The following is a 7,045-nucleotide window of genomic DNA, read 5'->3' on the forward strand; positions in this document are numbered from 1 at the left end:
GATCATCATGGAAATGAACCTCTTGGCATTCTTATGAGGGATTTTCTTTCTTTTCTTTTTTTAATTGATTTTATTGAGCTATACATTTTTCTCTGCTCCCCTCCTTCCTCTCCCCCCTTCAACCCTCTCCCATTGTCCCCATGCTCCTAATTTACTCAGGAGATCTTGTCTTTTTCTACTTCCCATGTAGATTAGATCCATGTATGTCTGTCTTAGGGTCCTCATTGTTGTCTAGGTTCTCTGGGATTGTGAATTGTAGGCTGGTTTTCTTTGTTTTATGTCTAAAAGCCACTTATGAGTGAGTACATATGTTATTTATCTTTTGGGTCTGAGCTACCTTACTCAATATGTTGTTTTCTAGATCCAACCATTTGCCCACAAATTTCAAGATGTCGTTATTTTTTTCTGCTGTGTAGCACTCCATTGTGTAAATGTACCACATTTTCCTTATCCATTCTTCAATAGAGGGGGAAACAGGTGTTTCCAGGTTCTCGCTATGACAAACAATGCTGCTATGAACATAGTTGAGCACATGCCCTTGTGGCACGATTAAGCATCCTTTGGGCATATACCCAAAAGTGGTATTGCTGGGTCTTGGGGTAGGTTGTTTTCTAATTTTCTGGGAAATCACCATACTGATATCCAAAGGGGCTGTACAAATTTGCACTTCCACCAGCAATGCAGGAGTGTTCCCTTTTCCCCACATCCTCTCCAGTTTTCATCAGTGTTTTTGATCTTGGCCATTCTTACAGGTGTAAGATGGAATCTTGTGAGAGATTTTCTAGATTACATTAATTGAGGTGGGAAGATCCACCCTAAATATGGATGACACCATTCTGTATATTAGGATCCAAGATTACAGGCTACCAAAAGAGAAATGTGGACGCCAACCTAGCTACATACAATCTGTCCTACCTACAAAATATGCTATGGCAATGGTGGCACAGAACCTGTGGAAGTAGCCAACCAATGTCAGATTTGACTTAAGGCCTCCTCCACAAGAGAGAACCCATACCCAACACTACTTGGGTAACCAAGAAATAGAGAGTCTAGTCTCTATCTACAGCCCAAAGACCTATGGAAAACCAAACACAACTTGTCAAAAAAATCAATGAAATGATTCCTAGTGATATTTTGCTGTAATCATAGATCAGTGCCTTATTTAATCATCATCAGAGAGGCTTCCTCAAGCAGGAGATGGGAACAGATACAGAGACCCACAGCCAGAGATTATGCAGAGAAAGAGCCTAAATTGGAGGTCTCCATCAAATCCCTCCCCTCAGAGCTCAGGGAATCTCACAAAAGAGGAAGTAGAGAGAATGTGAGAGTAATAGAGGATGTAGGCCTTCTGAATCCACTGAGAAAGGTGTATATGAGCTCACAGAGATGGAAGCAGGAAGCACAGAGCCTACATGGGTCTGCACTTAGGTCTTCTATGTGTAGATTGTAGCTATTAGCTTAGTGTTTTCAAATAGGATTACTGACTAAGAACGAGTGGGTCTCTGACTCTGTTACCTACTATTGGGACTCTTTTCCTCCTGTTGGGTTGTCATGTCCAACTTATTATATTTTGTTTTGTCAAAAAACATATAATCTGAAAAATAACAAAACTTATGTCAAATAGAGTATGCTTTCTGAAATTAAATGATTCTTAACAAAATAAAAATGGAATACTTGTGTACTGAGTACACAATCTATTATGAGCACATAGTAAATACTGGAAGTTTTTATCATCACAATACAGTTTTAATTTATATTAGTTTAAGCATCTTCCCATATGTTTATAAGTCGTAAGTCTACATGTTTGAAAATAATTTGCATTTATGACTTATCTCTTTATGTCTTTTGTGCATTTCTCTATTGACCTATTATGTTTACTGATTTGTATGTGTGAAACATTTTTGCATCTGTCTTTAGTTTGTCTTATCGACCTGTTATTCAAATAATAAGCAGTATTTTTATAAAGAAAAAGAAGGCAAATACGGGTCTTTCTTTGAAAGATTTTTGAGGCAACTTAATAGACATTCTCTTTACCCTACTTGTTCTTTGTGTGTGTGGTTCTGGGGATGGAACACAGGGTTTTGTCCATACTAAGGTCCACCACTGAGCCACACCCCCACTCTCATTATATGCTTTTAAATGCAACAAGTACTGTTCTAAACATGCTACCATATCAATGGTTGTTCAGAAGGCAGATGATGTATTTTTCAACAAAAAAAGAGCAAAGCAAAGCATTCATAGCTTCATCTGTTTCAAGTATTCATGACTCTACCCAAAGTTCCAGAAATGTGGTACCCTAGAGAAGCATACATGCACCCACAAAGATGCAATTAACATCAGCCACTTCCATGTTCTTTTCTTTACCTGCAGCTATATGCCACCTTTCTTTAATGCCGGATATACTGCTAGATATACTCTGGAGCGTGTTTCTAGGTATCAAGCCACCTTCTTTGAAGTTCTTTCCACATTAACGGATCATCTCTCCTCAGCCCCCTCAATACTCTATATTTATTCTCTTTTAGAGTACCAACCATCACTTAGTATCATCCAAATCAGAACTTCCTACATTGGGAGGAGGATATACAAGTTATGAACATGTGGGAAATACGTAAAAACAGGTCATAGTTGGTCCTTTATTACTTTGCTTCATAGAATCCTTGGTTGGGGTCTTTTAAGTAAAACTTAAGTTGTTTCTTCCTGGGATAGGGCTCCTCATTTTCCTACAGAGCCTCTGCAGACACCACCAATGACCCACTCTTTTTGGACAGCTTGTCGACAGTCCCCTCTTACCAAGCACCAGTGCTGAGCTATTCCACATAGAGACATCTAACTGAGCCACAATATTTTTTTAAAGGAAAGCAAACTTCTTTATTGTACACAGTACAGAATATAATGCAGCTCAGCAGGATGCACACAGCCCTGCGCAAGGGGAGGGTATTTCAAATCAACTGGCAGGTTAAAGCCTTTCTGCACTGTAGACTTTCCACACTCTGGAAAAGAAGCGAACGAATGGAACAGCCCCCATACCCTGAAGGAAACATCTATTTGGGGGGCACATGAGTCCAGTGGGAATGCAAATGACTCTGCTGTCCTGTGTCCCTCGACAGCACAGGCTGTGCAGTCACAGCAGGGGAGGGGCAGCTCAGGTTACATAAGGTTCTTTTCATACCCAATAAAACAGCATAAACATGGAAAAAAACCAACAAAAAAACCCAAATCAGTAGAAGAGAGGAAAGGAAAACAAACAAACAAACAAACAAACAAAGCAATCTATACAGCATTTACAACAAATAAATCTCGAGCCAGCTGGGTAAAACTCGCATCTATGTATAGGCTATGTGTAGATTAGAAAGCTATAAATATCCTTTAGGAAGAGGCCTTTCATTAGAGCACAATGCTAATTAAGGCCCAAGCTTCAGGCTTGACACCTCTGAGGACTGACTAGCTTTCAAGAGGAAAACCTTGGTTTCCCATAGCTATAAAAATGCACCCCTCGTCCCTGTGAAGCTCTTCCCAAGGGTGAGAGGGCTACGGAGCGCCTCACTGTAGGACAGCAAAGCCTGTCCCCCACACACTCAGTTCTGGGTCCTGCACAAGAGGACACCCTTAATGCATGTGGAGTGTCAAGAGCAACAGGCCCCTGTAAACAGGGTGGCGGGCAGCAAGATGGTGCTTCCCGGTGACTTTCCCTCCACTCTGAACCAGACTTTCATACAGCTTCAGTTTGGTTGTTTAAAACATTCCCAATATAATACAGCAATCAGAATAAAAATGTAAAAACGAGAGTAGCAGGAAGCCAGAATGCGAGCTAGCACTGTTTTACCTGCCCGTGACAGGTAAGTTTCAGATCCAAGGGAACCTTAGACAGGGGTGAAGATCCAAAATGGAAAGAGAAAAGAAAACCGAGATGATGCCTACACAGTTCCCACCAGGTGACCACTTGTTAAATGGACATGACGGGTAGTATGTACATCTGCTTCCCAGAGAGGGCAAGTTAGTGAGCAAGGAGAACTATACACAGAGAGTCGAAGCTGTGTCCAGGCTGCCCTGCACACTTCGAGAGTGTACAAACCAGGTGTAAATGTCAAGAGGTTGTCTGGTGCACAGCGCACCAAGCAGGCTTCTACATAGCGAAGGGAAGCCCCAGCCAAGCCCCTCTTAAGCTGCAATGTCTTCGTTTTTTGGGTTTTTTTTTTTTTTTTTTGCTTTAAATACCAAAACTACAAAAATCAGTTTATAGAAACTGTTTTCTTTTTTTTTCCAAAACGACCACCAAAACAAAATGATTCCCCCTAAATCAAAGTGAAACAAAATACTGTCAATTGTTAGTCTTTCTTCTAAAATGAAAGCCATCGGCACTCAGCCATCTGACCGGGAGGAGAGGGACTTGATCTACTTGTTGACCACTCTGGCTGAAGGCTCAAGGGGAGCGGCGGTCAGAGAACCATGGAGTGGTTAACAGCCGCCCCGGCCTCCCCAGTTCTGGGCTAAGGGGAAAACATTTCAGACTGAGCTCCAGGAGTTTTGTGAATTTCAAGCCTTAACGATCCGAGCCTCCCCAACCGAGCCTTCGACTTTCCTATGGGTGTGTGGTTTCTTTCCACAGAATTGTGCAAGTCAAAGCCCTTCTATGTAAAGGCATTTAGTAGTCCATGGTCATGGCGGATTGTCATACACTCGGTCCCCTTTTGTGGGCGCTAACCTGAACAAGGGACTGCTCTGCACATGTCCACAATGGCAAGGAGGCTCCACTTTCATCTCTTCTCACCAAATCTCATCAGAATGACTAGTCACGTGGTGGTTTTTCTGTCTCTCCCTGTCCCCACTCCCTAGCCAAGGTTATTTGTCTTTAAGGGTGTCAATCCAGAGATGGCTTGGGTTCTCCAGATAATACTCAAAAGGGCAAGCTTTAGGAACAGCCAAGAACACAAACAAAACCACTGCCCTCATTTGCCTGAATGGGGACTGCTAGCTCTAGGGTTTGGCCACTCAACCATTTCAGAAACTTAGTAAGCGAAGCCTTCAGCATAGGGGAGGCCGCTGCAGTGATCCATGTCCAGGAGATAAGCAGGGTTGTCTTCGAAGTGAGTCAGTGGCAGGATGTCCTCGTCGTTGAGGGGGCACTCTGCCTTCAGGAAGGGACACTGTCTGAGAAGGCCATGGGGAAAAGTGCATCCGGGTCGCAGACAAATTTGTAGACGTACCGTTCCCCGGCCACCTTCTGCATGGTGCCCTTTTCGTAGTAATAGCGTAGAGAGCGGCTCAGTTTGTCATAGTTCATGGCTGGCCGATTCTTCTGGATGCCCCAACGCCGAGCAACCTCTTCAGGTTCTATCAGCTTAAATTCCATGCCTCGGCCAGTCCAGGCGATGAAGTGGGCATTGGCTGGGTCATCAAGAAGGGTGACAAGGAACTGCCACAGCTGAAGAGAGCCTCACCTCTGGTAAGGGGGCCCCTCTCGATATAGGGTGGGCTCCTGCTTGACCTTGCCTTCCAGTCTCTTGGGCACCACGCAGGTGTCATCGAAGTATAGCCTGGGGCCCTTTGCATACTTGAATCCTTCATGGTTGCTGGAGAAATACGCTCCTCTCATGTAGGACGACTGGCAGTTAGGCACTTCTGAATCGGCGCAGTAATCTCGGGGTTCCTGTTGGTTCCCATTGGTGACTGGAACCCACGTGCTGGAGGACCAGGCATCCCAGGGACCCCATGTTCATAGAGAGGGTCATGGTATTCCTGCTTGAATCCCTGAAGGGGTGGGGGAGCAGCGGGGACAATAGGCTCCCACATCTGTCGGTGGTAGCTGGGGCGATTATCTCCAGGAACTCCTGAATGAGGAGGGAAGGGGTGGCAGGGTTCAGACAGCTGTCGCTGAAACCTCTGTTCTGATGGATACTGGCTTTCCAGCATCAACTTTGGCATTTGCAGGGGCTGATGTGGTGCCCGGGGGACCACGAACCTTTGCTGCTGTGACCCAGGTTCTGGAAGGGAGTGAGGGGTGGGGGCCCGCTCCAGGGGCAAGAGCTGAGGTGGGCAGGGTTGCCTGAGGTGGGGCAAAAAGGGAACTCTGATGGATGGGTGACAGAGGAGTGGTGGGAGGGGTTAATGTCTTGAACCCAGAAGGAGGCTTCCTATCATAGGCACAATAGTTGTAGAGGCACTTTTCTCCATAGTTAGCACCAAGAGCCTGCTCGTGGCTACAGGATGACAACTCAGGAGGGGCTATGCAGCTCCAGCTTGATCTTGGTGGGAGGTGGAACGTGAAGCACCAAGTTATCAGACTGGAAATCTGGGACAAATTGTTCATCATCAGGAACTTGAGCTTCATTCAGCTAACCAAGCCTCTTGAAGTTGACTAAGATCCTGAAACAACTCTTCAGAATCGTGAGCCAGATCTATATCCAAAAACTTTCTGTCCGTCACAGGTCGCCCTCGACAGTCCTCTGAGCGAGATTTCCCTGGGACCATAAAAGGGACTTGCTGATCACAAAACCCATCCATGGTGCTTCCAAAGTCTCTGGTACCACGGTGAAAGGCTTCAGCATTGAGTAGTTTCTGGAGTGTGTGGGGGGGAGTATAGAGATCCTCCTGAGCAGCCACTCTGCGTGCCCGACTGCGCGCCTTGGTGGCGGGCTGGGCCGCAGCGATCCGGGTTGAGGACCGCTCCGCAAGCCAGCCTCCAGACTCTGTAACAGTGGTCAGTACCTTGGTTATTTCAACCCAATTGCACCCTGGTAGAGGGATTTGTTGTTACATCTTCCACAAGTGACCAATACCAGACCCAGAATCCTGTACATCAGAATAAATAAATATCACTATTAAAATGATTTTTCTAGAGAGAAATGGGGCAAGCCTTGCCATCTGTGCTGCCTACAACATTAGTCAGTAATATGTACTTGCTGAGGATTTAGAACATTGCTAGTCTGGACCTGGAGCTTAGCATCATCTTCCTTTAAATTCTTGTGCCATAAAAGTAAAATGTGTGATGACAGCTCATGCTGGAGAGGATGTGGAGTAAAGGGAACATTCCTCCATTGCTGGTGGG

The 7,045-nt window shown here is 45.1% G+C and overlaps 1 pseudogene; it reads right to left on the reverse strand.

Moving 5' to 3' along the window:
• Positions 1–5,006: 5,006 nt before the first annotated feature.
• On the reverse strand, positions 5,007–6,501 carry LOC119805148 (annotated as a pseudogene).
• Positions 6,502–7,045: the final 544 nt, after the last annotated feature.

This window comes from Arvicola amphibius, chromosome X (genome assembly GCF_903992535.2).
Source record: "Arvicola amphibius chromosome X, mArvAmp1.2, whole genome shotgun sequence".
Lineage (NCBI taxonomy): Eukaryota > Metazoa > Chordata > Mammalia > Rodentia > Cricetidae > Arvicola > Arvicola amphibius.